Raw genomic sequence first — 15,898 nt, forward strand, 5'->3', positions numbered from 1 at the left:
CACCTGTTCGGGTACGCAGAGGGAGAATTCGAAATGTTCAATTCACCTGACAGCACGTCTTTCGGGACTGGTGGGAGGAAACTAGTGGCTAGGTCAATGGAAGGCAGAGAGTAGCAATGGCAGGGTACTTTTCTAATTGGAGGGCTGTGACCAGTGGTGTTCCGCAGGGATCAGTGCTGGGACCGTTGCTGTTCGTAGTATATATAAATGATTTGGAGGAAAATGTAACTGGTCTGATTAGTAAGTTTGCGGATGACACCAAAGGTTCGTGGATTTGCGGATAGTGATGAGGACTGTCAGACGATACAGCAGGATTTAGATCGTTTGGAGACTTGGGCGGCGAGATGGCAGATGGAGTTTAATTCAGACAAATGTGAGGTATTGCATTTTGGAAGGCCTAATACAGGTAGGGAATATACAGTGAATGGTAGAGCCCTCAAGAGTATTGACAGTCAGAGAGATCTTGGTGTATAGATCCACAGGTCACTGAAAGGGGCAACACAGGTGGAGAAGGTAGTCAAGAAGGCATACGGCATGCTTGCCTTCATTGGCCTGACAAATGTTGAATTCTTTACCCGTCAGTCTGGCCTCAATAAAACTTGAGATGGATTTGTAGGCATAGTATTATTTATTTTTAACCAACTTGCAAGTCTGACCCGCTTCACAAAAACCCAGAACACAAGCTGCCTCCTGGGTCTTCCGAACCGAGTGCTATTGGAGACAAAGGAATCTCTACAAATACATTCAAATGCCATCAAGTTTCACATACACGATTCCCATTGGTCATCCTATACCCCTCCTGACCTGGCCATACATCCTAATTGGCTCACTTCTCATTCCTTAACCCTGGGCCTCTTGTTACCCAGCATCCTTTACCCCTCCTCTAACAGACACCCCTCCCCCCTTCCTTGCCATGCTTGCTGAAATCCTTTGTCCTTTGTGAACTCACTAGAATTAAACTGGTCTCTATCTACATTACTGTAACTAATATTTAAACTTACTATTTTATATCACATTCGTCATTCCCTCCTTTTATCATTTCATGATAACCTATCTATTCAATTCGTAGCTACGGCCCCTCATCTAAAAAAATTTGTCGCTGCATTTCCAATTCCTGTTGTAGCCCCCCTTCATCCGCTGCACCCTCGTGGATCCTAACAGCCAAGATTCTAGGGGCGTCTATCTGTTCCAGTGCACCCCGCATTCTACCCATCACGCATTTAAGGATGGCCAGGCCCACAAAGATGCAGCCGAGTGCCACTGCTAAATACATGGCCATATTTATCAACCAGTCCTTCCAACCTCCAAATCCCCAGTTACCCCAAGAGCCAGGATCCTGCATTCCGTCCAGGTGATCCCGTATGCGATCCATAAATTTAGTGATGTTAGCGATTAGGTCTTGAACTCCCATGATACACTTGCCCTGCACTATGGCGCATACCCCACCCTCACGGGCCAGACGATAGTCAAGAGCATACCGGTTCTGCATTTGCAAACAACCGCAGCTGAGACAATTCCTTGGTTATTGCCCCGAGGGCTCCCAAGGTTTCGTTTCCCAGGATGGTAAGGCCACAAATTAAATAATTCCTATCGCTGACCGCCAAGGAACCCCCCACACCTCCCAGTGTCAAGACGCTCAGAATTCCCCACCCGGCTGAGTGGCCCCGGTTGGGTGCGAGAACCTGAGGTTTTTTCCAGTTCTCGCAGAATTCAGCTGAGACTGCCCGGCATGCTAACTGATTATGCAGTATCCACGCAGAGGGGCAGGGGACTGTGGTAGGGACTAGAGTCCCGATAGCAATTTGGCGGGGAAATGGGGGTGACAAAACGCTGGTCGCTGTGCCATTAAAAAAAAAAAGTAGTATCCTTGCTCCATGTACAGGCTAGCATCACAATCAGTATATCGGTTGCGTAAGGATCCCCCAATAGCCCAGTTTATCCAGCTTTGGAACGCCCATTCGGGCCTCCCAGCAATGCGGAAAGCCCTCGTCCCAACAGTGATATGAGAGACATTTGCCCAGCCACAAAGGAGCTGGAGGCCGGCGTTCAATGGAACACAGGTGGTGTTGTAACAAAATCGGCTGTACCTTTTTTTCCCGTGACTGTGGCTGTAACATTGACTGGCCATTCGGTCCCAATTAACGGCCGGTATTTGTCCTCCAACTCCCTGTTTTGTCCGGTTCTGTCGTAGGCCAGGGTAACGTGGTGCAGTGAATGTTCACTGTCTAACGTCCACCACTGGGGAGTGATAGAAATATAGCACTGTTGTCTCATCCTCCATGATTGAACCGTTACCCCTTTGTCTCCGCACTCTAGCTGTAGCTGGAAGATACACAGTAAATCTCGGGCCAACAAGTTACAGTCCAATCCAGTAGTCACCACAAACTGATGATCTGCAGACTTATTCTCGTAAGTGACTGTCACAGGTTCAGAAATAGGATACTCACACACCTGTCCTTGGAACCCCGACAAATGCTGGGTGTGGTCGGATAGTCGTAGTCGAAGTTCTGATTGCACCGAAGACGTGGCTGCTCCAGTGTCGGTTACAAATGGGCAGTGTTGATCTCCTATCTGCAGAGAAATAATAGGTTCCCTGTCCGATTGGAGAGTCCTTATGACTAAATTAGCTAGTCAATCTTTTTTTTATTTTTTATATATTTTATTAAAGTTTTACGATCTAACAGAAATTTCCCATTTTACAACTTTGTAATAATATATACATTGATCGTTTTTTAAATAAATAATATGTTAACTAACGGCAACTGCCAACAACAAAATAAGAAACAACAGAAATAATAGCTAAGATAGTAACTTTGTGAAATCAAATATAAATAACTAATATATAAGCACACACATAAAACCCCTGAAGACCCAAATGAACCCCCCCCCCCCCCCCCCCTCCCCCTGGGCTGCTGCTGCTGCCTTTCCTATTTTCCCTTATCGCTCTGCGAGATAGTCGAGGAACGGTTGCCACCGCCGGGTGAACCCCTGAGCCGAACCTCTTAATGCATATTTTATCCGCTCCAGTTTTATAAACCCTGCCATGTCGTTTATCCAGGCCTCCACACCCGGGGGCTTAGCTTCTTTCCACATAAGTAGAACCCTTCGCCTGGGTACTAGGGACGCAAAGGCCAACACGTCGGCCTCTCTCGCCTCCTGCACTCCCGGCTCATCTGCAACCCCAAATATAGCCAGCCCCCAGCTTGGTTCGACCCGGACCCCCACCACCTTTGAGATCACTTTTGCCACACCCACCCAGAACCCATGCAATACCGGACATGACCAAAACATGTGGGTGTGGTTCGCCGGGCTTCCCGCGCATCTCCCGCACCTATCTTCCACTCCAAAAAACCTACTCAGCCTAGCTCCCATCATATGCGCCCTGTGTAGAACCTTGAATTGTATCAGGCTGAGCCTGGCACACGAGGACGAAGAGTTTACCCTCCTTAGGGCATCTGCCCACAGCCCCTCCTCAATCCCTTCCCCCAGCTCCTCCTCCCATTTTCCCTTCAGCTCCTCTATCTTCGTCTCCCCCTCATCTCTCATTTCCCTATATATATATCTGACACCCTACCATCACCCACCCATGCCCCCGATATCACTCTGACCTGGATCTCTTGCGCCGGGAGCTGCGGGAATTCCCTCACCTGTTGCCTCACAAATGCCCTCACTTGCATTTAGCTAGTCAATCTTGTGTTGGGAAAGGGTTTGCCTGGGAGACGTCAGTGTACCTCGTCTGTCCTCCCCTTGGTGGGTACCCCCTCCTTTGGGTCAGGTTGTCTCCTTCTGCTGCCCGTCTTTTAAAGGGGCATTCCTGTTGCCAGTGATCTGCACGGCCGCAATTAAAACCTGCATTGTTCCCTCTATATCTGCCCCGTCCTCTTTTCCCAGTAGACCAATGGCCCCTCAGAGGGGGCAGCAGTTGTGAAGCTGTTGGTGCATATGGTGGGCCATAAAGAGGAGCTGAGGGTCCATTTGGGTGGGTTTGATATCCTCCCCCGTGTTGATCCACCCACCCAAGGTCACAATATTGGGGTTCCAGCTGGTAAGCCACCGTATCTGCCGCTGGTTGTGGTCTCAGATCATCCTTTTTCATTACATACTCCGTTTTAATCTTTGTAACTGAGCCTCCTTCCTGGCCTACACCCTCCTTCCAATAAAATCTGACTGCCCAGGCCATCTGAGAAGGGTCGTTCTCTGTCCAATTCATGTTATTACATTTCACGGCAGTAGCCACGGAAGGTGGTAGGCAATGCATTAACACAGCACATTATTGAGGGGAATTCTGACCATTTTGGTACGGCAAGTCGCCTGACTGCCCACGGTAGATTTCATTAAAACGTTCCAGAAATTCCTCTGGCTCTTCAGTCTTTTTAGGTTTGAGGTCTAAGATAGCAGAAATGTTGATGGGCTTTTGAAATATGACATTCCGTCTATCATCGTCCAAAGCAGGGGCTTGCTGAAGTGCGGCGTGGCTAGCATAATTCAAGTGATTGAGATGATTGCGGTACTCTGCTGGGGTTAAAACCTGCTGGACTAGGGCCCAGAGGTCCCTTGAATCAGCTTGATAAACTGAGATGGTAGTTCTCAGATAATCCATGAATGCAGCAGGAGATTTCTTCCTGTCTGGGATTGCAGCCAGAATAGCCATCATCTCACTGGGTCTCCATGGGAAATAAACGTCTATCGTGGGCTGGGCGGAAGCTGTTACAGCATCAGGGTTTGGTATTTTCCTTTTTAAAAAAATATATTTTATTAAAGTTTTCAAACACAATTTTTTCCCTTACAAATCAAAGAAATAAAAATACAAGTAACATGACAACTGCAATATAACATTGTGTAACTAACATGGTAAACTAACCAAATAACATGAAGTAATACTCCCCCCCCCCCCCCCCCCCGCCCCCCTCTCCCCCTCCAAAAACCCCACAGTTTACCCCCCCTCCCTCCCCCCCCCCCTCCCCCTGGGTTGCTGCTGCTGGTCATCTATCTTCCCTCTAACGTTCCGCTAGGTAGTCGAGGAACGGTTGCCACCGCCTGGTGAACCCTTGAGCCGATCCTCTCAGCGCAAACTTCATTTGCTCCAGTTTTATGAACCCCGCCATATCGTTTATCCAGGCCTCCAGTCTGGGGGGTTTCGCTTCCTTCCACATGAGTAAAATCCTACGCCGGGCTACTAGGGACGCAAAGGCCACGACATCGGCCTCTTTCGCCTCCTGCACTCCCGGCTCATCCGCAACTCCAAATAAAGCTAACCCCCAGCCTGGTTTGACCCGGACCTTCACCACCTTCGAGATCACTCCCGTCACTCCCCTCCAATACCCCTCCAGTGCCGGACACAACCAAAACATATGTGTGTGGTTCGCCGGGCTTCCCCCGCACCTCCCACACTTGTCCTCCACTCTGAAGAACCTGCTCAACCTTGCTCCCGTTATGTGTGCTCTATGCAGCACTTAAATTGGATCAGGAAGAGGAATTTACCCTACTTAGGGCATCAGCCCACAAACCCTCCTCAATCTCCTCCCCGAGCTCTTCCCATTTTCCCTTCAGTTCGCCCACCAACTCCTCCCCCTCTTCTCTCATCTCCCGGTATAACTCTGACACTTTGCCCTCCCCGACCCACACCCCCGAAAGCACCTGTCCTGGATCCCTTGTGTCGGGAGCAGCCGAAATTCCCTCACCAGTTGTTTCGTGAACGCTCTCACCTGCATATATCTAAAGAAATTTCCCCGGGGCACTTTATACTTTTCCTCAAGCGCGCCCAAGCTCGCAAACGTCCCGTCTATAAATAAATCTCCCACTCTCCTGATTCCTACCCGGTGCCAGCTCTGGAATCCTCCATCCAGCCTCCCTGGGGCAAACGTATGGTTGTTCCTGATCGGGGACCACACCGAGGCTCCCAGCACACCCCTCTGTCGCCTCCATTGCCCCCAGATACTTAATGTTGCCGCCACCACTGGGATCGTGGTAATTTTTTTTGGTGAGAGCGGTAGTGGCGCCGTCACCAGCGCTTTTAAACTCGTCCCTTTACAGGACTTCATCTCCAATCTTTTCCACGCCGCTCCCTCTCCCTCTATCATCCATTTACGAATCATCGCCACATTGGCGGCCCAGTAGTAGTCGCCCAAGTTCGGCAACGCCAGTCCCCCTCTGTCTCTACTACGTTGTAGGAACCCCCTCCTTACCCTCGGGACCTTCCCTGCCCACACGAAGCTCGTGATGCTCCTATCTATTTTTTAAAAAAAGGCCTTAGTGATCAGTATAGGGAGACATTGGAACACAAATAGGAACCTCGGGAGGACCATCATCCTAATTGCCTGCACTCTGCCCGCCAGTGACAGCGGCTGCATGTCCCACCTTTTGAAATCCTCTTCCATTTGTTCCACCAGTCGTGTCAGATTAAGTCTGTGTAAGGTTCCCCAGCTCCTGGCTATCTGAATCCCCAGGTATCAGAAGTTTCTTTCCACTCTCCTTAGCGGTAGGCCATCTATCCCTCTACTTTGGTCCCCAGGGTGTATCACAAAAAGCTCACTCTTTCCCATGTTAAGCCTATATCCCGAGAAATCTCCAAACTCCCTCAATATCTGCATGACCTCTGTCATCCCCCCACTGGGTCCGTCACATACAGCAGTAGGTCATCCGCGTAGAGTGACACTCGGTGCTCCTCTCCCCCTCTAATCACCCCTCTCCATTTTCTGGAGTCTCTCAGCGCTATGGCCAGTGGTTCAATTGCCAGCGCGAACAGTAATGGGGACAACGGGCATCCCTGTCTTGTTCCCCTGTATAGTCGAAAATACTCCGACCTTTGCCGACCTGTGACCACACTTGCTGTTGGGGCCCCATAGAGGAGTTTAACCCAGCTGACAAACCCGTCCCCGAACCCGAACCTCCTCAGCACCTCCCATAGATACTCCCACTCCACCCTATCAAATGCCTTCTCTGCATCCATTGCCGCCATCTGCCTCCCCCTCTACTGGGGGCATGATTATCACCCCTAATAGCCGTCGCACATTGACATTTAGTTGTCTCCCCTTTACGAACCCTGTCTGGTCTTCGTGCACCATCCCCGGGACACAATCCTCTATCCTCGTTGCCAGCACCTTTGGCGTCCCTCACCAGTTGCAACTTGGCGTCCATATTTAGCAGTGAGATAGGCCTATAGGACCCGCGCTGCAGCAGATCTTTATCCCGCTTCAAGATTAGCGACATCGTCGCCTCCGACATTGTTGGGGGTAGGGTCCCCCCTTCTCTGGCCTCGTTAAAGGTCCTTACCAGCAGCGGGGCCAACAAGTCCACATATTTTCGATAAAATTCCACCGGGAACCCATCTGGTCCCGGGGCCTTCCCTGCCTGCATGTTCCCCAGCCCCTTGGTAATCTCGTCCACCCCAATCGGCGCCCCCAGGCCTTCCACCTCCTGTTCCTCCACCCTCGGGAACCTTAATTGGTCCAAAAACTGCCGCATCTCCTCTTTTCCATCCGGGGGTTGGGACCTATAAAGTCTCTCGTAAAAGGTCTTAAACACCTCGTTTATCTTCCCTGCTCTCCGCACCGTAGCTCCCTTTTCATCCCTAATTCCCCCTATCTCCCTCGCCGCTGTCCTCTTTCGCAGCTGATGGGCCAACAGGCGACTCGCCTTTTCCCCATATTCATATCTCATCCCCTGTGCCTTCCTCCACTGTGCCTCCACCCTCCTTGTGGTCAACAGGTCGAACTCCGTCTGGAGTCGTCGCCTCTCCCTGTATAGTCCTTCCTCCGGGGCCTCCGCGTATTCTTTATCTACCCTCAAAATCTCCCCCAGTAGTCTTTCCCTTTCCTTGGCCTCTATTTTCCCCTTGTGGGCCCTGATGGAGATCAGCTCTCCTCTGACCACCGCCTTTAGTGCTTCCCATACTACTCCCACTCGGACCTCCCCGTCGTCATTGGCCTCCAGGTATCTCTCGATACATCCCCGCACCCTTCCGCAGACTCCCTCATCCGCCAGTAATCCCACATCCAGTCGCCAGAGTGAACGCTGCTCCCTCTCCTCTCCTAATTCCAGGTCCACCCAGTGTGGGGCATGATCTGAAACAGCTATGGCTGAATACTCAGTTCCTTCCACCCTCGAGATCAGTGACCTTCCCAAAACAAAGAAATCTATCCGGGAATACACTTTGTGAACATGGGAGAAGAAGGAGAACTCTTTGGCCTTCGGCCTAACAAATCGCCACGGATCCACTCCCCCCATTTGGTCCATAAACCCCCTAAGCACCTTGGCCGCTGCCGGCCTTCTTCCGGTCCTAGATCTAGATCTATCTAACCCTGGGTCCAACACGGTGTTGAAGTCCCCCCATTATCAGGTTTCCTACCTCCACGTCCGGGATACATCCCAGCATCCGCTTCATAAATCCCGCATCATCCCAATTCGGGGCATGTACGTTAACCAACACGACCTCCATTCCCTCCAGTCTGCCACTCACCATCACATATCTGCCTCCGCTGTCTGCTACAATGTTCCTAGCTTCGAATGACACCCGTTTCCCCACCAGTATGGCCACCCCTCTGTTCTTTGCATCCAGCACTGAGTGGAACACCTGTCCCACCCATCCTTTCCTTAACCTAACTTGGTCCGCCACCTTCAGGTGCGTCTCCTAAGGCAAAGCCACGTCTGCCCTCAGTCCTTTCAAGTGTGCGAACACTCAGGCCCTTTTAATCGGCCCATTTAGGCCTCTCACGTTCCACGTGATCAGCCGAACTGGGGGGCTACCTGCCCCCTTCCCGTGTCGACTAGCCATCACCCTCTCTAGGCCAGTCCCACCTCCCGGTTCCGCGCACCCATCCGTTCCCCCGGCGGCGCATTCCAGCCCCGACCACCCTTTTACCAGTTCCTCTTTGATTTCTGCAGCAGCAACCCAGTTATCCAACCCCCCCCCCCCCGGCTAGATCCCCATCTAGCATGATTGCTCCCCCCGTATTGCTTCAACTGACCCCGTCTTCTCCCGCTCTCTCCTTGACCCCCCCGTGTGGGGAGCTCCCATCTACCTTGCGCCTATCTTCCCACCATCATCTTTCTGGCGCGGGAACAAGAACAATAAGCCCCGTGTTCTCTATAGTTGTCCCACCCCTTGTGGCGCAGCTCCCTCTGCCGCCCCACTCCCATTCCCCATCCCCCGCCTATGTCTCTTCTTCCCCCCCACCGGCGCCCACATTTCTTAGTGTCCCCCCCTCCCCAATTTACATCTCTATATACATCGGCATTGTCATTTCCCCTCTAACATCAGTCCCTCAGTCCTGATCCAGTTTCTCGTTTTTAATGAAGGTCCATGCTTCTTCCGCCATTTCGAAGTAGTGATGCCTTTCCTGGTGCGTGACCCACAGTCGCGCCTGCTGCAGCATCCCGAACTTCACCTTGTGTAGCACCTCCTTGGCTCGATTAAAACTCGCCCTCCTTCTCGCCACCTCCGCACTCCAATCCTGGTACACCCGTACCACCGCATTCTCCCATCTACTACTTCGTACCTTTTTGGCCCATCTCAGAACCACCTCTCTGATGAAATCGCACGATCGTCGCCCTAGGTGGTTCTCCCGCCTTTGGTCTCCTCGCAGGGACCCGATGAACCCCTTCCACTTCCAAGGGGCCCGAGGGGGCCTCAGCTCCCATTAGCGAGCGTAGCATCGTGCTCACGTAAGCCCCGCCGTCCGCTCCTTCCACTCCCTCGGGGAGACCCAGGATCCGAAGGTTCTTTCTCCGTGATCTGTTTTCTAGGACTTCAATCCTTTCAATGCACTTTTTGTGGAGCGCCTCGTGCGTCTGCGTTTTGACCGCCAGGCCCAGGATCTCGTCTTCGTTGTCCGTCACCTTCTGCTCCACCACGCGGAGCTCCAACTCCTGGGTCTTTTGTGCCTCCTTAAGCCCCTCAATTGCCTGTAGCATCGGGGCCAGCACCTCCTTCTTAAGCAGCTCCACACACCGTCTCAAAAATTCGTCTTGGTCCGGCCCCCATGTCGCCTGGGCTCTCTCCGCCGCCATCTTGCTCCTTTTTTCTTCTGCCCCTGTCCTCGAGGATTCTTCGCGATCTGGCCGCCGCCGCCGATATTTTTCTTTTTCGTTGGGGGGGACTCCCTGTTGTCTCACCCCACACCGGGTTTCGTCCCAAAAAGATTCCCCGTTGGGGCTCTTAAAAGAGCCCGAAGGTCCGTTCGAGCTGGAGCCGCCGAAACGTGCGGCTTAGCTGGTCATCGCCGCAACCGGCGGGTTTGGTATTTTCCTAATCGGCAACTGTCTCAGAGTCTCACTAGGGGGCACTCTAGCGGATTCCTCTGGCTCTTCAAAGACTTTGACGTCCTTCCCTTCCACTAGGGGGAGCTCCAGCTCCTCAGAACCATTCCCATCCTCTTTCTTTGTTCTCATACTTTTCTGTCCTACCATATCGGTCTGAAGGGATCTAGGTGGTATGCGTGATTGTTTCTGGATAGGATCAGGCCCCTCTCTCATTGTCCGAGATCGGGTCCTAGAGCTAACTGGGCTTGTTGAACAGAGCCCCCCTTCTCTAACAGACGGTGAAGATGCTGAAATAGGACCCAAGCGATCAACTGAAGGGGCTGGAGAGGCTGGCGTGATTTGAATCTGGGGAGCCGTGACTGGATATAAATTATGATACCCTGGTGGTTCCGAAATTAGTGCAGGCAATGCTACTGGTGTAGTCGGGACTCTACCCGACATGGTCCAATTTTCTAGGTCCTCATCTGCTTCTGTCAATGCAAGGCCAGCCATTGAACTACGTAGCCCATTTAAAAAACTCAAGTCCACCCTCACTTTACTTGCGCGTTTTTTGAATGCACACTCCTTTTTCAAGATCTCCAGAGTTTTCTGCTTCCCCCGTCACTAATTGGAATTCCCATTTTAAGGGCATTTTCTTGCCAACTTGATAACATGATCTTATCCATTTCCTCTTGACAATATTGTCTCCATAATCCAATTAATTCTTTTGCTTTCATACTTTGGCTCTTTTTCCAGATTTCCCACTGAATTTTCTTAATGATGTCCAGGTCTTTAGTGCCCCCTAGTGGCCATTCGTCACCCAATTTCTTCCTTACGGTTGCCGACATTTTCCTAAAATCTCTCGCTTTATCTGGATAAATATCACATAATATTTGCAATGGCGTGCCTGGATCATTCGTGTTATCCAAGCAATTCCCCATAATCTCAAACTAATCCGCAAGACTGCGTTTCTCGCCACTACAGTCCAAGGATACAATTTTAGCTTAGTCAACTATAGTTTCCAAAACACTCACGTGGAATTAAATCAATTCCAGAACACACACACCTGGAATTAAACCATCATCCGATGCCCCATCAATCCCAAAACTACACACATATGGAATTAAACCATCAATTCGATGTCTCATCAATCCTAAAACTACACACATATGGAATTAAACCATCAATTCGATGTCCCATCAATCACAAAACTACGCACATATGGAATTATACCATCAATTTTGATGTCCCATCAATTCCAAAATTATCCCATCAGTTAAATTTTCTAATCCCCAGACTGACCTTTGATTTTGTCGAGACGATCTTTCCGTACCAACCGCGAGTGACCAGACCAATCAGACCATAAGAAGAGAGGAAAATCAATGCACGGTCATTTTCCAGCTGCACATTGTGGGCCCTTTTCCACTTTCCTTGTCCAAAATCAGTCTAATTCTGATTTCGCAGTTGGTCGGTAACCGTCTGGAGAAATCCCGGGTTTCCGGCACCAAATGACAAATGCTGAATTCTTTACCCGTCAGTCTGGCCTCAATAAAACTCGAGATGGATTTGTAGGCATAGTATTATTTCTTTTTAACCAACTTGCAAGTCTGACTCGCTTCACAAAAACCCAGGACACAAGCTGCCTCCTGGGTCTTCCAAACCGAGTGCTATTGGAGACAAAGGAATCTCTACAAATACATTCAAATGGCATCAAGTTTTACATACACGATTTCCATAGCTCATCCTATACCCCTCCTGACCTGGCCATACATCCTAATTGGCTCACTTCTCATTCCTTAACCCTGGGCCTCTTGTTACCCAGCATCCTTTTCCCCTCCTCTAACAGTCACCCCTCCCCCCTTCCTTGCCATGCTTGCTGAAATCCTTTGTGAACTCACTAGAATTAAACTGGCCTCTATCTACATTACTGTAACTAATATTTAAACTTACTATTTTATATCATATTCATCAGGCCAGGGCATTGAGTATAAAAATTGGCAAGTCATGTTGCAGCTGTATAGAACCTTAGTTAGGCCACTGTTATGGGGAGGCGTTTTCAGACCCCCAAAATGTATCATGGAGTTCAACCAACCTCCCACTTTAATGTATTGTTGCTTTTCCGAGCACACGGCTTGTTCCCCAGGGGTGGGATTACAATTATGGACACGTGGGTTTTTAAACACAAAACAATGTTTATTCCATGAACTCACCTTAACCTCTTAAATAAACAAACACAGACACACTCCAAGCTCTTTTCCTCAAAACTGAAACTAAACTGCAAAATGGCTGATCTAAAGCTCAGCTCCACCCACACTCTGACATCACTGCATTTCTTAAAGGTACATTGCTTAAACATCCATTTCTGAAAGGTACCCTCACATGACACCTCCCCCCAAGAAAAAAAATAAATCATCAACTTCAAGATGGTTTCATTTTTCACTTTTGCACCATCCACTAAGAAATGCACACAGTAAATATACATTTTCATTTAAAGAAAACAACACACTCAAACAAGTATAATAATATAGTCCATTTTTCTTCGTTCTTCTTCCTCCAACCAAAAACCTTCTCAATTGACAGTCTCTTTGAACAAAGTCTCTGCACGATCCATCCATTCCTCTACTCCTCGGCATTTCTCTTTAAAGTCAGATACTTTAGTTCAATCTGACCACAGAGTCCCTTGCAATTCTCCAATACAGGAGCATTGGTGATCACAGCTTTCAGGCAGTCAAATGCCTGTTGAAAGTCCACTGTCCATTGAAATTTTTGACATTTCTTTAGCAAGTGGAGTAATCACGCTACAAATCTTGTGCACAAAGGTTCGATCAAATTCATTCATGCTAGGAGATCGCATTATTTCCCTTCGTCTTGAGGGTATCGGAAACTCCGCAAGGAAAATGATTTGGGCATCTCCAAATTCACTTTTGGCTAGGTTAATCACCAAACCCGCCTCCTGAAGTCGATCGAAGAACTCCATACGATGTTTTAACTGTTCTTTCCATGTCTGGAAGTTGGAAATAAAAGCAGATTGTCCCACTTTGGCAATGCAATCCTTCAAACATGGGATAGGATAAGAGTCCGTTCTTGTAACTGCATTCACCTTTCGATAGTCCACACACAACCGTTGGGTACCATCTGGTTTAGGTACCATCACTATAGGTGAGCTCCATTGGCTGAAACCCACTTCAATTATGCCATTCTTCAGCATACTCTCAATCTCTCTGTTAACCTGTGCCAATTTTAAAGGATTAAGTCTATATGGATGTTGTTTGATCGGAACAGCATTTCCCACATCTACATCATGTCTAGCCATTTTAGTACTTCTAAATTTATCTCTACAAACTTGCCAATGTGATATCAATAACTCTTTCAGGTCAGTTCGATTTTCCTCTGGAAGGTAACTTAATTCATCCCAATTTTTAAGAACATCCTCATTTTCCAATTTAATTTGAGGTATGTCAAATTCACAGTCATCTGGATTTGGTTCGACACTTTGAGTTAGAATCATTAAAACCTCCTTTTTCTCTCCTTCCCTTTCAAAATACCTTTTAAGCATATTCACATGACACACTTGGTGAGTCTTCCTTCTATCTGATGTTTTTACCATATAATTCACCTCACTTAATTTCCTTTCAATCTGATACGGTCCACAAAACCGAGCTTTTAAAGTCTCCCCTACCACTGGTAACAACACTAAAATTTTATCCCCACTGGCAAAACTACGAACTTTGGATTTCTTGTCCGCTACCCGTTTCATCACATTTTGTGCAACTTTCAAATGTTGTCCAGCCAATTCACCTGCTCTATTTAATTGTTCCCTAAAATTTGACACGTAATCCAATAGTGCAATTTCCGATTTCTCACCCACCAATTTTTCCTGAATCAATTTAAGTGGTCCTCTTACCTCATGACCAAAAATTAGTTCAAAAGGACTAAATTTGGTAGACTCATTAGGTGCATCCCTAATTGCAAACAATACGAATGGGATTCCTTTATCCCAATCCTCTGGATAATCTTGACCATACGCCCTCAACATTGTCTTTAATGTCTGATGCCACCTTTCTAACACTCCCTGCGATTCTGGATAATCATCTGTGATTCTTCTTTGAATAACTTTGAAGTAAAATTTGATCCTTGATCCGATTGAATTTCTGTGGGTAGTCCATTTCTAGTAAAGAATTTAAGTAACTCCTCCACAATCCTTTTAGCTGTAATATTACATACTGGAATGGCCTCTGGAAACCTAGTAGACACATCCATTATAGTCAAAAGATATTGATTCCCACTTTTTGTTTTAGGAAGCGATCCTACACAATCAATTAGTACCCTCAAATGCTGGAATGGGTATTAAGGGCGCTGGTTTTATCACTGCTTGAGGTTTCCCTATCACTTGACATGTGTGACATGATTGACAAAATATAACTACATCTTTATGTAGTCCAGGCCAATCAAAATGTTTCTGGATTTTAGCTTGAGTTTTCCTTATTCCCAAATGACCTCCCACTGGTACCTCATGTGCAACTCGCAGCACCTCCTTTCTATACCCTACCGGCAATACTACTTGATGAACGTCTGCCTACTTTTCATCCGCCTGCATATGTACAGGTCTCCATTTTCTCATCAAGACATCGCTTTTACGGTAATAACACTCTGGTATACTCTCAGATTCCTCTTCCGTATATGCTTTCTGATATATCCGTTTTATTTCTACATCTTTCTGTTGTAACTCCGCCAATTTTCCCGAGCTAAAAATATCCGCCTCATCCTCCACCTGTTCTTGTTCTTTTTCAACCATCAGATCAAAAATCGTTTCTGATAATTGCACTTCAACTTCATCTTCACTCTTTGATTTCTCCTCTTGTCTTAACCTGTGACTTTGCGACCTTGTTACTACACAGTCTGGAAAAAGCCCAGGACATTCTTCCTTCAATACTTCAGTTGACTGATTTGCACTGGCTTATCAACAACAGTAGGCATCACTCCCACCTGCGATCCAGCTATATCATTACCCAAGATAAATTGTATTCCTGGACAAGATAGTTTATCTATTACTCCTCCTACCACTTCACCACTCTTCATTGGACTTTCCAACCTTACCTTGTATAATGGAAAGCTACTCCTCTCACCCTGAATTCCACATATCACCACCTTTTCTGGCAAATTCTTCCCACACTACATAATTCCTCATCTCTTACCACTAAAGATTGACTAGCCCCTGTATCTCTTAAAATTGTGACTTCTTTAACTGCTCCTCCAGATACACACACAAGTAAATTCTTTAAAGACATCTGGCACCTTCTTAACAATTACTTCTTGAACAGGCTGTACAATCATTTGCACCTCCTTCGCTTCCCTTGGGCTTTCCTTTACTACTCTAACAAACCCCACTGTCTTATCCTGTTTTACCACATCAGCCTTCCCTGTGCTTTTCTTCAACCACCAACACTGTGACTTTACATGGCCTGTTTTATTACAGTGAAAACATTTGAAACTTTTCATCTCTTTTCCACCCTCCTGGATTTCTTTTTTAATCTGAGATACACTCTCTTTATTGTCTCCCATCAGATCACCTTCACCTTTACCACTTGAGTATTTCTCATGTCCCCAGTTTCTATCCCTCACCGGCTGAAACTGATGTCGGAAACCAATCTTTGATTTA

General features: G+C 48.0%; 1 protein-coding gene across 2 annotated transcripts in view; it reads left to right on the forward strand.

Moving 5' to 3' along the window:
- The window catches only part of siae (sialic acid acetylesterase), a 187,218-nt gene that overhangs the window by 21,730 nt on the left and 149,590 nt on the right, over positions 1–15,898 (forward strand). The gene's annotated exons all lie outside the window — the stretch shown is intronic.

The sequence above is a fragment of the Scyliorhinus torazame genome, chromosome 21, assembly GCF_047496885.1.
Source record: "Scyliorhinus torazame isolate Kashiwa2021f chromosome 21, sScyTor2.1, whole genome shotgun sequence".
Lineage (NCBI taxonomy): Eukaryota > Metazoa > Chordata > Chondrichthyes > Carcharhiniformes > Scyliorhinidae > Scyliorhinus > Scyliorhinus torazame.